We start from the raw sequence: 18675 nt of genomic DNA on the forward strand, positions 1-18675 counted from the left end.
CATAAAGGTGGGACACAAACCCGTATGACAGGTGGCTTGAGACTTTTTACAGGTTCTCTATCACGACCCGGGCTCTGTGTGCCACTATGCCTCCTGGGTATTAAGGCAGACAGGTGATTTATAATCCAGCTGTCCTGCCGGTCTCTGCTGTGCCTCTTAGACTCTGACACAACCTCGGTCTTCCAGCTATCGTCTGCGCTCAGCCAGGGAGGTAGCCCAGTCACAGCTATCCCTCCCAGATGTCACTCTCCTGTGCTTTGCTCTCCCACATGCTCTCTACAAGCTGTTCTTCTTTCTTAATTCTCTTTCCCCAGGAGCTGCAGCAATTCTGGCTGCACAGCCCCTTCAGTCCTTCTGACACTCACTGTTTGACTGCTCACTTCTCTGTCCTCCTGACAGACTGCTCTCTGACTTCCCCTCCAGCCAGAATATATCTCAAGGGCAGTTCCCCGGAAAACCGGGTTCAGAGCTCCCCCTTCTGGCCTGGAGTGCAAACATGTTGCATGTTTGTGTTTACCTGATAGAAGAGATCTTCCCTTGCTTCCAAGTGTGACATCACTCTCCCCATAAGGAAAGCAATGCCACTGTAACAACCAGGACCCTGGGGTGTTACACAGACCTCCTCCCATTCCCAGGGCCGGCCATGAGACAGAGCCTCCAGGAGAACACAAATCGGCCATAAAGATAAAATGCAAGTTTCTTTACCAAACATATACTACAGCACATTATCATACAACACTATTCACATTTACCCCCGAAGGTGGTTTTCACGTTAGGCTGGTTTCACATTTGCGTTTTTTTTTTTTTGCGTTTTTGCGCTAAAAAACGTATGCGTTTTTTCCTATACTTAACATTAAAAACGCATGCGTTTTTTGCATGCGTTTTGACGCGTTTCTGCAACGCATGCGTTTTTCTCTGCATAAGTTGTATTGCAGAAATGCAACATGTAGTAATTTTAACGACTTTTTTTTGCGGCAAAAAAACGCATGCGTTTTTTGCGGCAAAAAAACTGATTGATGTCTATGTAAACGCATGCGTTTTTAAGCACATGCGTTTGCATGCGTTTTTATAGAAAAACACAAGAATACACACTGATAAGCCACCCCCAAACCCTAACCCTAACGGATCCTAACCCTAACCCTAAGTGTTAGGGTTAGGATCCTTAGGGTTAGAGTTTGGGTTAGGGTTAGAGTTTGTGTTAGGGTTAGAGTTTGTGTTTTAGGGTTTGAGTTTGTGTTTTAGGGTTTGAGTTAGAGTTTGTGTTAGAGTTTGGGTTAGGGTTAGAGTTTGTGTTAGGGTTAGAGTTTGTGTTTTAGGGTTAGAGTTAGAGTTTGTGTTAGAGTTTGTGTTAGAGTTTGTGTTAGAGTTTGTGTTAGAGTTTGTGTTAGGGTTTGTGTTTTAGGGTTAGGGTTAGAGTTTGTGTTTTAGGGTTAGGGTTAGAGTTTGTGTTAGAGTTTGTTAGAGTTTGTGTTAGGGTTAGAGTTTGGGTTAGGGTTAGAGTTTGTGTTTTAGGGTTAGGGTTAGAGTTTGTGTTTTAGGGTTAGGGTTAGAGTTTGTGTTAGAGTTTGGGTTAGGGTTAGGTTTAGAGTTTGTGTTTTAGGGTTAGGGTTAGAGTTTGTGTTTTAGGGTTAGGGTTAGAGTTTGTGTTTTAGGGTTAGGGTTAGGATCCCTAGGGTTACTAGGGATCCTAACCCTAACCCTAGGTATTTCTGTTTAAAGTGGGTTTTCTAGTTGATTTTGATGATTGGCAGCTGTCACACACTTCTCATCATGCGTTTCAAAAACGCAAACGCAGGAAAAAACACTTGTAAACGCGTCAAAACGCTGCGTTTGCGTTAAAACATGCAAAAACGCATGCGCCTAAAAAAACGCAGCGTTTAAACGCAATTTTGCACCAAATGCGTTTGCGTTTAAAACGCTGCAGATCAAAACGCAAGTGTGAAACCAGCCTTAGTGACCATGCCAATTTTTACAATTCTGACCACTGTCACTTTATGTGGTTATAACTCTGGAATGCTTCAACGGATCCCACTGATTCTGAGATTATTGTTTTTCATGACCATTACCATACTAAAGGGCCTTCATTCGAGTAGGGAAAAGGTGGGGGCCCGGTGAATTCTGATATGGGACAAAATGAAGTCAAGTCAATCTCTGTTAGTATGCCCCGTATCCAAGATGGCAGCTGCTCCCTCATCACAGGAACATTTTACATGGATCACATTTATCCGGCACTCTACGCTGAGCACTTTGGGATCTCCATCTAAATCTCTGAGTGTTGTGACAGATGAAACCCCTGAAGGATCCATTCACTATAATGAGGCAGCAGGGTTATTCTGGGCTCCGTCTGGCCTCTGTTCAGCGGTGTCCTTCTATTCAGAGGTGCACAAAAGTGTGCTCGGCGGCACTTTTATGCAATCCTAAAAAGACAGACATTGCTGGATCACAGTTCAGATAGCGTCTACAGTGCCTCCATCTGCTTCATTATAGGGAATCTTCTTTCGATGGTTCTGTCTGAAATGCGTATTTCAGAGATTTACATGGAATCCCTGGTGTTAGTGCTCAGCGCAAAGTGCAGGATAAATGTGCACCAAGCCTTACTGCGACCTTTGGGAGACAGAATGAAAAAATCAACAGCAGGTGAAAAATTGTTTTTATTTATTATCTACGCAGCCGTATAAGTGATTAGGTGACTTTGTTCTTCGGGTCGGTGCGATTACAGTGACACCAGATTTATATTGGGTTTGTTTGGTATGTTTGGCTGCCGTCACACACTAAAAGATGCTTTTTTATTCCAAAAACTAGTGTTTTGCATCACCATATTTTGAAAGCTATACGTTTTCCATATTTCGGCGACTCACGTGACGGCTTGATTTTTGCTGGACGAGTTGACGTTTTTATTGGTAGCATATTCGGTCACATGACATTTTTTAATCGCATTCTATCATGATTTTTGGGAGGAAGAATAAACAAAAAAGAGCAATTCAGGAATATTTTTTAAGGGGTGGTTTATGTCATTCCATGTGTGTTAAAATTCATAAGGCAGTTTTATTCTTTGGGTCAGTACGATTACAGCAATATCTCATTATTTTTTTATGTTTTGGCACTTTTACACAATAAAAACTATTTAATAGAAAAAATAATTATTTTTACATCTCTTTAGTTACATAGAGTTATAGAGTTATAATTTTTTATTTTTCCGCTGATGGAGCTGTATGGTGGCTTGTTTTTGTGGGACAAGATGATGGTTTCAGCAGTACCATGTTTATTTATATCCATGCTTTGATTGCATTTTTTTCCACTTTTGTACAGCGGTATGATGATAAAGCATTGTTCTTTTGCCTTGCTTTATATTTATTTTTTATGGTGTTCACTAAAGGGGTTAACTAGTGTGAAACATTTATAGGTTGGGTCGTCACGGACGCGGCGATACCAAATATGTGTACTTTTATTTATTTTTTTCATACAAATATTTATTTATGGGTACAAAATATTTAGATTTTGTAATTATTATTTTTAAATAATATTTAATAATTTTAAATAAATATTTTTACATTTTTAATTATTACAATTTTTTTTTACCTTGTCCCACTATGGGACTCTCATTTTTTGCAGGCTGATCGCTTGTCTAGCATGGGGATATAAGTCCCATCAGACGATGCCTGCTACAGTGACAGTGATACATTAACCAATGATGGGACAGTGGTAGTCCCATCATCCGGCTAATGTGTTGAATGTAAAAAAAAAAAAAAAAATACTACATACATACCAAATACATGCTACATACATACTACTTATTTTATATTACTATTTATATATATATATATATATAAAAAAAAAAAAAAAAAAAACCAGGTTCCTCGCATTATGTTCTCATTCACTTTATGCAGTTAATAGCCCTCTGTGTCTGTACTGCTACATACTTAGGCAGTTAACTGGTTCATGCTGCTTTACATGAACACCCGAGCCTTACACTATGGCCGGTCCGAATAACTAAAGCAATTGTTACCATCCACCTCTCGTGTCTCCCCTTTTCCTCATAGTTTGTAAGCTTGCGAGCAGGGCCCTCATTCCTCCTGGTATCTGTTTTCAACTGTATTTCTGTTATGCTGTAATGTCTATTGTCTGTACAAGTCCCCTCTATAATTTGTAAAGCGCTGCGGAATATGTTGGCGCTATATAAATAAAAATTATTATTATTATTATTACTACATACATACGACATACATACAACATACATATTACATACATACATACTACATACATACAGTCATGGCCAAAAGTATTGACACCCCTGCAATTCTGTCAGATAATACTCAGTTTCTTCCTGAAAATGATTGCAAACACAAATTATTTGGTATTATTATCTTCATTTATTTTGTCTTAAATGAAAAAAACACAAAAAGAATTGTCCTGAAGCCAAATTGAATATAATTCCACACCAAACATAAAAAAGGGGGTGGACAAAAGTATTGGCACTGTTCGAAAAATCATGTGATGCTTCTCTAATTTGTGTAATTAACAGCACCTGTAACTTACCTGTGGCACCTAACAGGTGTTGGCAATAACTAAATCACACTTGCAGCCAGTTGACATGGAGTAAAGTTGACTCAACCTCTGTCCTGTGTCCTTGTGTGTACCACATTGAGCATGGAGAAAAGAAAGAAGACCAATGAACTGTCTGAGGACTTGAGAAACCAAATTGTGAGGAAGCATGAGCAATCTCAAGGCTACAAGCCCATCTCCAAAGACCTGAATGTTCCTGTGTCTACCGTGTGCAGTGTCATCAAGAAGTTTAAAGCCCATGGCACTGTGGCTAACCTCCCTAGATGTGGACGGAAAAGAAAAATTGACAAGAGATTTCAACGCAAGATTGTGCGGATGTTTGATAAAGAACCTCGACTAACATCCAAACAAGTTCAAGCTGCCCTGCAGTCCGAGGGTACAACAGTGTCAACCCGTACTATCCGTCGGCGTCTGAATGAAAAGGGACTGTATGGTAGGAGACCCAGGAAGACCCCACTTCTTACCCCGAGACATAAAAAAGCCAGGCTGGAGTTTGCCAAAACTTACCTGAAAAAGCCTAAAACGTTTTGGAAGAATGTTCTCTGGTCAGATGAGACAAAAGTAGAGCTTTTTGGGCAAAGGCATCAACATAGAGTTTACAGGAGAAAAAAAGAGGCATTCAAAGAAAAGAACACGGTCCCTACAGTCAAACATGGCAGAGGTTCCCTGATGTTTTGGGGTTGCTTTGCTGCCTCTGGCACTCGACTGCTTGACCGTGTGCATGGCATTATGAAGTCTGAAGACTACCAACAAATTTTGCAGCATAATGTAGGGCCCAGTGTGAGAAAGCTGGGTCTCCCTCAGAGGTCATGGGTCTTCCAGCAGGACAATGACCCAAAACACACACAAAAAGCACTAGGAAATGGTTTGAGAGAAAGCACTGGAGACTTCTAAGGTGGCCAGCAATGAGTCCAGACCTGAATCCCTTAGAACACCTGTGGAGAGATCTAAAAATGGCAGTTTGGAGAAGGCACCCTTCAAATATCAGCGACCTGGAGCAATTTGCCAAAGAAGAATGGTCTAAAATTCCAGCAGAGCATTGTAAGAAACTCATTGATGGTTACCGGAAGCGGTTGGTCGCAGTTATTTTGGCTAAAGGTTGTGCAACCAAGTATTAGGCTGAGGAAGCCAATACTTTTGTCTGGCCCATTTTTGGAGTTTTGTGTGCAATGATCAATGTTTTGCCTCTTGCTTCATTCTCTTTTGTGTTTTTTTCATTTAAGACAAATTAAATGAAGATAATAATACCAAATAATTTGTGTTTGCAATCATTTTCAGGAAGAAACTGAGTATTATCTGACAGATTTGCAGGGGTGTCAATACTTTTGGCCATGACTGTACATACAACATACTACACACATACAACATGCATACTACATACATACTACATACATACTACACACATACATACAACATACTACATACATACTACATACATGCATACATACTACATACATACTGCATACTACATACATACTACATACATACTGCATACTATATACATACTACATACATACATACAACATACTACATACATACATACTACATACATATTACATTCATACTTCATACATACTACATATATACATACTACATACATACTACATACAATACATTCATACATTACATACAATTCATACATTACATACAATACAGACATACAGTACATATAACATAGAGTACATACTCACCATCACTTGTCACTTTGTTCCCCGAAGCCAGTGTCAACTGTAAAAAATATTATAAACCAATCCGAAAAATTGGGAACACAAGCCAATAAAATTTCAAAACTTTATTGTAAACAAAATTTAAAAGTAGATCACAGAAATGTAAATATAAAAATAGGAGATACAGCTGCACAATACAACCGCTTTCCTAGGTAGCACACCCCTATTAGTATCCTAACTGTCTTGTCTTACAAAGTTCCCGCCCATTTGGCTAAACACCACATAAATATTATTTACTTCAAAACATAATTAGATTCATAAAGCAGGCACAAAGAGCACTTCAGATGTGGTGCTGACAGCATACTAGAGTTACTTGCTGAATAATACAATTACCAAAAAAATATATAGGCTGACACAGCTCATTTACTAGTCATAGCTAAGCACAGTAATGTAACATATCTCTCATCTATTCATAGCGTGGCAGTCACTAGTGTACATCTGACCGCATGCAATGCCTATTGTGAACCAGATCAGGGCATGTGCCACAATATAACTGTTAAATGTTAGACACAGGCACAGCATGCAGCCAGCAGAGCCGGAGCAGACATCTCCAATACAGCAAAAAATAGCGACCACATATGAGATCAATCTACATGAGAGGTATAGAGGGGTATACGATCTAGTGTGGCAGTGTGGGTCCCCAGCGCCAGAGCTTGGTTTTCACATGCGAGACACGGACGTGTTTCTCACAAATGGAAACGAGCCCTTTATTGGACTACAGCGGACAGGTAGTATATGGTTTATTATTTTACGTTTTTTTGCAGGCACTGAAGTATGGTAAGTATGGTTAAATGAAGAATATTAAAATACTTTTTTCCTAACGTGTGCGTGTTTTATTAACCCTTTATTACTATTGGATTAATAATGGATAGGCGTCTTATTGACGCCTCTCCATTATTAACCCGGCTTAATATCACCTTACAATAGCAAGGTGACATTAACCCCTTATTACCCCAAAGAGATGGTAGCCCGATTCTAACGCATCAGGTATTCTAGAATATGTATGTAGTTTATTTATGAAGATTTTAGAATAATACATTGAATACACAGGATTCGGCCAGCCGCGACCAATTAGCGAAGCGTGGTTCAAATCCCGCGCCAATTTGCGGCCGGACTGCGCCTGTCGCTGATTGTTCGTGGCCGGCTACGTAGTATATAGCACAGCCACGTAGTATATAACAGCCCACGTAGTAAATAGCACAGCCACGTAGTAAATAGCACAGCCACGTAGTATATTGCACAGCCACGTAGTATATAGCACAGCCCATGGAGTATATAGCAAAGCCACGTAGTATATATCACAGCCCACGCAGTATATAACATAGCCACATAGTATACAGTATAACACAGCCCACGGAGTATATAACACAGCCCACGGAGTATATAGCAGAGACCACGGAGTATATAGCACAGCCACGTAGTATATAACACAGCCCACGGAGTATGTAGCACAGCCACGTAACATAGTAACATAGTAACATAGTAACATAGTTAGTAAGGCCGAAAAAAGACATTTGTCCATCCAGTTCAGCCTATATTCCATCATAATAAATCCCCAGATCTACGTCCTTCTACAGAACCTAATAAGTGTATGATACAATATTGTTCTGCTCCAGGAAGACATCCAGGCCTCTCTTGAACCCCTCGACTGAGTTCGCCATCACCACCTCCTCAGGCAAGCAATTCCAGATTCTCACTGCCCTAACAGTAAAGAATCCTCTTCTATGTTGGTGGAAAAACCTTCTCTCCTCCAGACGCAAAGAATGCCCCCTTGTGCCCGTCACCTTCCTTGGTATAAACAGATCCTCAGCGAGATATTTGTATTGTCCCCTTATATACTTATACATGGTTATTAGATCGCCCCTCAGTCGTCTTTTTTCTAGACTAAATAATCCTAATTTCGCTAATCTATCTGGGTATTGTAGTTCTCCCATCCCCTTTATTAATTTTGTTGCCCTCCTTTGTACTCTCTCTAGTTCCATTATATCCTTCCTGAGCACCGGTGCCCAAAACTGGACACAGTACTCCATGTGCGGTCTAACTAGGGATTTGTACAGAGGCAGTATAATGCTCTCATCATGTGTATCCAGACCTCTTTTAATGCACCCCATGATCCTGTTTGCCTTGGCAGCTGCTGCCTGGCACTGGCTGCTCCAGGTAAGTTTATCATTAACTAGGATCCCCAAGTCCTTCTCCCTGTCAGATTTACCCAGTGGTTTCCCATTCAGTGTGTAATGGTGACATTGATTCCTTCTTCCCATGTGTATAACCTTACATTTATCATTGTTAAACCTCATCTGCCACCTTTCAGCCCAAGTTTCCAACTTATCCAGATCCATCTGTAGCAGAATACTATCTTCTCTTGTATTAACTGCTTTACATAGTTTTGTATCATCTGCAAATATCGATATTTTACTGTGTAAACCTTCTACCAGATCATTAATGAATATGTTGAAGAGAACAGGTCCCAATACTGACCCCTGCGGTACCCCACTGGTCACAGCGACCCAGTTAGAGAGTATACCATTTATAACCACCCTCTGCTTTCTATCACTAAGCCAGTTACTAACCCATTTACACACAATTTCCCCCAGACCAAGCACTCTCATTTTGTGTACCAACCTCTTGTGCGGCACGGTATCAAACGCTTTGGAAAAATCGAGATATACCACGTCTAATGACTCACCGTGGTCCAGCCTATAGCTTACCTCTTCATAAAAACTGATTAGATTGGTTTGACAGGAGCGATTTCTCATAAACCCATGCTGATATGGAGTTAAACAGTTATTCTCATTGAGATAATCCAGAATAACATCCCTCAGAAACCCTTCAAATATTTTACCAACAATAGAGGTTAGACTTACTGGCCTATAATTTCCAGGTTCACTTTTAGAGCCCTTTTTGAATATTGGCACCACATTTGCTATGCGCCAATCCTGCGGAACAGACCCTGTCGCTATAGAGTCCCTAAAAATAAGAAATAATGGTTTATCTATTACATTACTTAGTTCTCTTAGTACTCGTGGGTGTATGCCATCCGGACCCGGAGATTTATCTATTTTAATCTTATTTAGCCGGTTTTGCACCTCTTCTTGGGTTAGATTGGTGACCCTTAATATAGGGTTTTCATTGTTTCTTGGGATTTCACCTAGCATTTCATTTTCCACCGTGAATACCGTGGAGAAGAAGGTGTTTAATATGTTAGCTTTTTCCTCGTCATCTACAACCATTCTTTCCTCACTATTTTTTAAGGGGCCTACATTTTCAGTTTTTATTCTTTTACTATTGATATAGTTGAAGAACAGTTTGGGATTAGTTTTACTCTCCTTAGCAATGTGCTTCTCTGTTTCCTTTTTGGCAGCTTTAATTAGTTTTTTAGATAAAGTATTTTTCTCCCTATAGTTTTTTAGAGCTTCAATGGTGCCATCCTGCTTTAGTAGTGCAAATGCTTTCTTTTTACTGTTAATTGCCTGTCTTACTTCTTTGTTTAGCCACATTGGGTTTTTCCTATTTCTAGTCCTTTTATTCCCACAAGGTATAAACCGCTTACACTGCCTATTAAGGATGTTCTTAAACATTTCCCATTTATTATCTGTATTCTTATTTCTGAGGATATTGTCCCAGTCTACCAGATTAAGGGCATCTCTAAGCTGGTCAAACTTTGCCTTCCTAAAGTTCAGTGTTTTTGTGACTCCCTGACAAGTCCCCCTAGTGAAAGACAGGTGAAACTGTACAATATTGTGGTCGCTATTTCCTAGATGCCCGACCACCTGCAGATTTGTTATTCTGTCAGGTCTATTAGATAGTATTAGGTCTAAAAGTGCTGCTCCTCTGGTTGGATTCTGCACCAATTGTGAAAGATAATTTTTCTTGGTTATTAGCAGAAACCTGTTGCATTTATGGGTTTCACAGGTTTCTGTTTCCCAGTTAATATCCGGGTAGTTAAAGTCCCCCATAACCAGGACCTCATTATGGGTTGCAGCTTCATCTATCTGCTTTAGAAGTAGACTTTCCATGGTTTCTGTTATATTTGGGGGTTTGTAACAGACCCCAATGAGAATTTTGTTACCATTTTTCCCTCCATGAATTTCGACCCATATGGACTCGACATCCTCATTTCCTTCGCTAATATCCTCCCTTAAAGTGGACTTTAGACAAGACTTTACATAGAGACAAACCCCTCCTCCTCTCCGATTTTTACGATCCTTTCTAAACAGACTGTAACCCTGTAAGTTAACTGCCCAGTCATAGCTTTCATCTAACCATGTCTCGGTTATTCCCACTATGTCAAAGTTACCTGTAGATATTTCTGCTTCTAGTTCTTCCATCTTGTTTGTCAGGCTTCTGGCATTTGCAAGCATGCAGTTTAGAGGATTTTGTTTTGTTCCAGTCTCCTCGCTGTGGATTGTTTTAGAAATGTTCTTACCTCCCTTCTGAGTATGTTTTCCTGGATCTTCTTTGTTCAAGTCTAATGTTTTTCTTCCCGTCCCCTCTTCTTCTAGTTTAACGCCCTCCTGATGAGTGTAGCGAGTCTTCTGGCGAATGTGTGTTTCCCAGGTTTGTTGAGGTGTAGTCCGTCTCTGGCGAGGAGTCCATCGTACAAGTAATTCACACCGTGGTCCAGGAATCCGAATCCTTGTTGTCTGCACCATCGTCTTAGCCAGTTGTTTGCATCAAGGATCCTGTTCCATCTCCTGGTGCCATGCCCGTCTACTGGAAGGATAGAAGAAAAAACTACCTGTGCATCCAGTTCCTTTACTTTCTTCCCCAACTCTTCAAAGTCTTTGCAGATTGTCGGTAGGTCCTTCCTTGCCGTGTCATTGGTGCCAACATGTATCAGAAGAAATGGGTGGACGTCCTTGGAGTTGAAGAGCTGTGGTATCCTATCTGTCACATCCTTGATCATCGCACCTGGAAGGCAGCATACTTCTCTTGCAGTTATGTCCGGTCTGCAGATGGCTGCTTCTGTGCCTCTCAGTAGTGAGTCTCCCACCACCACCACTCTTCGTTGCTTCTTGGCTGTACTTTTTGCTGTCACTTGTTGCTGTGTGCCCTTTTCTTTTTTGCTTGCTGGTATTGCTTCATCCTTAGGTGTGCCATCTTCATCCTCTACAAAGATTTGATATCGGTTCTTCAGTTGTGTGGTTGGTGATTTCTCCATGGTCTTCTTGCTTCTTTTGGTCACATGCTTCCACTCATCTGCTTTTGGAGGTTCTCTGACACTTTTTTCACCTTCTGTGACCAGTAGAGATGCTTCTGTTCTGTCTAGAAAGTCTTCATTCTCTTTGATGAGTTTCAAAGTTGCTATTCTTTCTTCCAGACCCCACACCTTTTCTTCTAAAAGGGCCACTAGTCTACACTTCTGACAGGTGAAATTTAATTCTTCTTCTGGTCGATCTGTGAACATGTAGCACATGCTGCAGCTCACCACGTAGTATATAGCACAGCACACGGAGTGCATAACAGCCCACATAGCATATAACACAGCCACGTAGTATATAACAGCCCACACACGCAGTATATAACACAGGCCACGTAGTGTATAACACAGGCCACGTAGTGTATAACACAGCCAGGTAGTGTATAACAAAGGCCACGTAGTGTAATAATGGAGACAACTTTACAGAACAGTTCTTCCACCATGGTGCCGCCGTCCCCTCCTACACGTACATGTCCCGCCGGCTCTCGGGCTGGGGTCTCGCACAGACCGGCACCTGTCAGCAGCAGCAGTCAGGCCGTACAGCACCGGCAGCCCTGGGCACCATGCTCGCCGTGGGGACTGAAGCGCCTCACCTTGGCCGCTCTGCTCCTCCTCCTCCCACGTTACCTTCCCCCTTCCCAGGATCACAGCCTCGGCTCCCGTGGTGATTCGCACCACCTTCCCGCCATCCTCTTGTTTTTCCTTGTCTCACTCTCGTGAGATGAGGACGTAGCAGACTCGCAAGACCGCTACGTCATCATCTCGCGAGATCGCAATGCATGGAGCGGTCACCGGGGAGTCGCGAGGAACGGGAAAGGCAGGCGGCAGGCGCGAGCGCATCGTCGGACGACGGAGGGTGAGTATAGCAGGTTTTTTGTTTTTTTATTATTTTTAACATTAGATCTTTTCACTATTGATGCCTCATAGGCAGCATCAATAGTAAAAAGTTGGGGACACACAGGGTTAATAGCAGCGGTTACGGAGTGCGTTACCCCTGGCATAACGCGGTCCGTTACCGCCGGCATTAACCCTGTGTGAGCGGTGACTGGAGGGGAGTATGCAGGTGCCGGGCACTGACTGCGGGGAGTAAGGAGCGGCCATTTTCTTCCGCTGATTGGTCGTGGCTGTTTTGCCGCGACCAATCAGTGACTTGGATTTCCATGACAGACAGAGGCCGCGACCAGGGTCGGACTGGCCCACCGGAGAACCGGAGGATTCTCCGGTGGGCCCAGGCCCTGACACCTGCTGGCATACAGTGCCAGCCGTGCCTAGGGCCCCCGCTGCTCCAGGGGCCCCCAGCAAGTGGGGTGTCGCTAATAGCGGCACATCATGCAGCTGCTATGGGGCCCCCAGTACCAGCGGAGAATCAGTGGGTGACAGGAAGCCTAAGCCTGTCCCCGCTGCTAAAGTGAAATGAATAGTCACACTTCCCCATGCCCCCATGGGCGTGGAGAGGAGTGAATTCATTTCACTATAATAGCGGGAAGCATTTGCTGCAAATGGCGGCTAAACACTGCCCGCTATCAGAGCCTGCAGACCAGGGCCCCCCCGCTGCTCCCTCAGGGGCCCCCAGTTCACACGGCCGCTATGGGGCCGTAAGCCAAGGGTCCCGGCACCAATGGCGCCCCCCAGTGCTCATTAATGGGGAGAGAGCGTCAGATGACGCTCCCTCTCCCATGATTCCCCTCGCCGCTGACACACAGCAGGTGCGTGATGACGTCACTTCATCGCGCACCTGCTGTGTATGAGGCCGACAGCAGCGTTGCTCCTGACATCGGAGCAGAGCCGCTGCTGGAGTCAGCATGGGAGCGAGGAGGAGAGGTGAGTATTGTGCTTTTTTTTGTGTTTTTTTATTATTGAGTCCTGGCTGGTTGTATGGGGGGGTGAGCTGCATGATGCCCTATGGGGCAAGGGGGGGTGAGCTGCATGATGCCCTATGGGGCAAGGGGGGGAGCTGCATGATGCCCTATGGGGCAAGGGGGGGTGAGCTGCATGATGCCTTATGCAGCAAGGAGGGGGTGTGAGCTACATGATGCCCTATGGAGCAAGGGGGGGTGAGCTGCATCATGCTCTATGGGGCAAGGAGGGGGTGAGAGCTGCATGATGCCCTATGGGGCAATGAGACAATGGCTCCTGCAGTGCATCACTGAGGTTACTATAGTTCAAAGTCTCACTTTATGGCAATTGCTGCGTGGGAAAATTTCCCACACAGCAATGCCAAAAGTGAGACTAGAGACTATTTTTTTACAGTGGCGGAGGAATACAGTGCGGAAGGATATCTTCCTCCCGTCATTGTGTTCCTGGAGCCCCTGGAGAGCGGTCGCATCAGGTGATGCTGCCGTTCTCCACGGGAGATCGTCGTGGGACACTCGTGGATTTCTGCGGACAGGGAGTATATTGGTTGTTTGTTATTTTAGTATTTTTTTTACAGGTGACACTGGCTTTGGGGATCAAAATGACAAGTAATGGTGAGTATGTACTCTAGGTTTAATGTACTGTATGTCTATATGTATGTATTGTATGTAATGTATGAATGTACTGTATGTAGTATGTATGTAGTATGTATGTTTTTTTCATTCAACACATTAGCCGGATGATGGGACTACTACTGTCCCATCATTGGCTAATGTGTCAATCACTGTCACTGTAGCAGTCATCGTCTGATGGGACTGTGTTATGATTAGGCAATTCAGTACCACAGTGAACATAGAGGTCAGAGCACATACAGTGATCTGACAATAATCCAAAAACATAGAACGAGCTCTGAGACGTGGGAACTCTGTTGACCGCAATCCCTGATCCTCTCCAACAACACTAGAGGCAGCCGTGGATTGCGCCTAACGCTACCTATGCAACTCGGCACAGCCTGAGAAACTAGCTAGCCTGAAGATAGAAAATAAGCTTACCTTGCCTCAGAGAAATACCCCAAAGGAAAAGGCAGCCCCCCACATATAATGACTGTGAGTTAAGATGAAAAGACAAACGTAGAGATGAAATAGATTTAGCAAAGTGAGGCCCGACTTTCTGAACAGAGAGAGGATAGGAAAGGTAACTTTGCGGTCAACACAAAACCGTAAAAACCACGCAAAGGGGGCAAAAAGACCCTCCGTACCGAACTAACGGCACGGAGGTACACCCTCTGCGTCCCAGAGCTTCCAGCAAACAAATAGATAAGCTGGACAGAAGAAAAGCAAACAAAATAGCAAAGGAAAACTTAGCTATGCAGAGCAGCAGGCCACAGGAACGATCCAGGAGGAAAACAAGTCCAATACTGGAACATTGACAGGAAGCCAGGATCAAAGCACTAGGTGGAGTTAAGTAGAGCAGCACCTAACGACCTAACCACATCACCTGAGGGAGGAAACTCAGAAGCCGCAGTACCACTTCCCTCCACCAATGGAAGCTCACAGAGAGAATCAGCCGAAGTACCACTTGTGACCACAGGAGGGAGCTCTGCCACAGAATTCACAACAGTACCCCCCCCTTGAGGAGGGGTCACCGAACCCTCACCAGAGCCCCCAGGCCGACCAGGATGAGCCACATGAAAGGCACGAACAAGATCGGGAGCATGGACATCAGAGGCAAAGACCCAGGAATTATCTTCCTGAGCATAACCCTTCCACTTAACCAGATACTGGAGTTTCCGTCTTGAAACACGAGAATCCAAAATCTTCTCCACAATATACTCCAACTCCCCCTCCACCAAAACCGGGGCAGGAGGGTCAACAGATGGAACCATAGGTGCCACGTATCTCCGTATGGAATACGTTATGTATGGAAAAAGAATCTGGAAGGGTCAGACGAAAAGACACAGGATTAAGAACCTCAGAAATCCTATACGGACCAATGAAACGAGGTTTAAACTTAGGAGAGGAAACCTTCATAGGAATATGACGAGAAGATAACCAAACCAGATCCCCAACACGAAGTCGGGGACCCACACATCGTCTGCGATTAGCAAAACGTTGAGCCTTCTCCTGGGACAAGGTCAAATTGTCCACTACCTGAGTCCAAATCTGCTGCAACCTGTCCACCACAGTATCCACACCACGACAGTCCGAAGACTCAACCTGTCCTGACGAGAAACGAGGATGGAACCCAGAGTTGCAGAAAAATGGCGAAACCAAGGTAGCCGAGCTGGCCCGATTATTAAGGGCGAACTCAGCCAAAGGCAAAAAGGACACCCAGTCATCCTGATCAGCAGAAACAAAACATCTCAGATATGTTTCCAAGGTCTGATTGGTTCGTTCGGTCTGGCCATTAGTCTGAGGATGGAAAGCCGAGGAAAAAGACAAGTCAATGCCCATCCTACCACAAAAAGCTCGCCAAAACCTCAAAACAAACTGGGAACCTCTGTCAGAAACGATATTCTCTGGAATGCCATGTAAACGAACCACATGCTGGAAGAACAATGGCACCAAATCAGAGGAGGAAGGCAATTTAGACAAGGGTACCAAATGGACCATCTTAGAAAAGCGATCACAGACCACCCAAATGACTGACATCTTTTGAGAAACGGGAAGATCTGAAATAAAATCCATAGAGATATGTGTCCAAGGCCTCTTCGGGACTGGCAAGGGCAAAAGCAACCCACTGGCACGAGAACAGCAGGGCTTAGCCCGAGCACAAATCCCACAGGACTGCACAAAAGTACGCACATCCCGCGACAAAGATGGCCACCAAAAGGATCTAGCCACTAACTCTCTGGTACCAAAGATTCCAGGATGACCAGCCAAGACCGAACAATGAACCTCAGAGATAACTTTATTCGTCCACCTATCAGGGACAAACAGTTTCTCCGCTGGACAACGATCAGGTTTATTAGGCTGAAATTTTTGCAGCACTCGCCGCAAATCAGGGGAGATGGCAGACACAATTACTCCTTCCTTGAGGATACCCGCCGGCTCAGACAAACCCGGAGAGTCGGGCACAAAACTCCTAGACAGAGCATCCGCCTTCACATTTTTAGAGCCCGGAAGGTACGAAATCACAAAGTCAAAACGGGCAAAAAACAGCGACCAACGAGCCTGTCTAGGATTCAACCGCTTGGCAGACTCGAGATAAGTCAAGTTCTTATGATCAGTCAATACCACCACGCGATGCTTAGCTCCTTCAAGCCAATGACGCCACTCCTCGAATGCCCACTTCATGGCCAGCAACTCTCGGTTGCCCACATCATAATTTCGCTCAGCAGGCGAAAACTTCCTGGAAAAGAAGGCGCACGGTTTCATCACTGAGCAATCAGAACCTCTCTGCGACGAAATAGCCCCTGCTCCAATCTCAGAATCATCAACCTCGACCTGGAACGGAAGCGAAACATCTGGTTGACACAACACAGGGGCAGAAGAAAAACGACGCTTCAACTCTTGAAAAGCTTCCACAGCAGCAGAAGACCAATTGACCACATCAGCACCCTTCTTGGTCAAATCGGTCAATGGTTTAGCAATACTAGAAAAATTGCAGATGAAGCGACGATAAAAATTAGCAAAGCCCAGGAACTTTTGCAAACTTTTCAGAGATGTCGGCTGAGTCCAATCATGGATGGCTTGGACCTTAACAGGATCCATCTCGATAGTAGAAGGGGAAAAGATGAACCCCAAAAATGAAACCTTCTGCACACCAAAGAGACACTTTGATCCCTTCACAAACAAAGAATTAACACGCAGGACCTGAAAAACCGTTCTGACCTGCTTCACATGAGACTCCCAATCATCCGAGAAGATCAAAATGTCATCCAAGTACACAATCAGGAATTTATCCAGGTACTCTCGGAAGATGTCATGCATAAAGGACTGAAACACTGATGGAGCATTGGCAAGTCCGAATGGCATTACTAGATACTCAAAATGACCCTCGGGCGTATTAAATGCAGTTTTCCATTCATCGCCTTGCTTAATTCGCACAAGATTATACGCACCACGAAGATCTATCTTGGTGAACCAACTAGCCCCCTTAATCCGAGCAAACAAATCAGATAACAATGGCAAGGGGTACTGAAATTTAACCGTGATCTTATTTAGAAGGCGGTAATCTATACAAGGTCTCAGCGAACCATCCTTCTTGGCTACAAAAAAGAACCCTGCTCCTAATGGCGACGATGACGGGCGAATATGCCCCTTCTCCAGGGACTCCTTCACATAACTGCGCATAGCGGCGTGCTCAGGCACAGATAAATTAAACAATCGGCCTTTTGGGAACTTACTACCAGGAATCAAATTGATAGCACAATCACAATCCCTATGCTATAGCTATATTAACTGTTATTGTACAGTGTTCAGCATTATGTATGTTTGGCAGAATTTTGATTTTTTTGTGGGGATATTTTTAACATGTTTTTAACATTATGTATCAATAAAAGTTTACCTTTTATACTATTATACCTTATTGTGGTGTGCGGATTTTTGTAAAGCGAGAAAAAAAAATGGTCTCAGAACTTCTTTTTTCCCTCTATTGAGAATCATTAGTACTTTGGGCTTCCTGTACTGTTAAGATTAGGCAATTCAGTACCACAGTGAACATAGAGGTCAGAGCACATACAGTGATCTGACAATAATCCAAAAACATAGAACGAGCTCTGAGACGTGGGAACTCTGTTGACCGCAATCCCTGATCCTCTCCAACAACACTAGAGGCATCCCTATGCAACTCGGCACAGCCTGAGAAACTAGCTAGCCTGAAGATAGAAAATAAGCCTACCTTGCCTCAGAGAAATACCCCAAAGGAAAAGGCAGCCCCCCACATATAATGACTGTGAGTTAAGATGAAAAGACAAACGTAGAGATGAAATAGATTTAGCAAAGTGAGGCCCGACTTTCTGAACAGAGCGAGGATAGGAAAGGTAACTTTGCGGTCAACACAAAACCGTAAAAACCACGCAAAGGGGGCAAAAAGACCCTCCGTACCGAACTAACGGCACGGAGGTACACCCTCTGCGTCCCAGAGCTTCCAGCAAACAAATAGATAAGCTGGACAGAAGAAAAGCAAACAAAATAGCAAAGGAAAACTTAGCTATGCAGAGCAGCAGGCCACAGGAACGATCCAGGAGGAAAACAAGTCCAATACTGGAACATTGACAGGAAGCCAGGATCAAAGCACTAGGTGGAGTTAAGTAGAGCAGCACCTAACGACCTAACCACATCACCTGAGGGAGGAAACTCAGAAGCCGCAGTACCACTTCCCTCCACC

Source organism: Ranitomeya imitator, chromosome 10 (assembly GCF_032444005.1).
Source record: "Ranitomeya imitator isolate aRanImi1 chromosome 10, aRanImi1.pri, whole genome shotgun sequence".
NCBI lineage: Eukaryota > Metazoa > Chordata > Amphibia > Anura > Dendrobatidae > Ranitomeya > Ranitomeya imitator.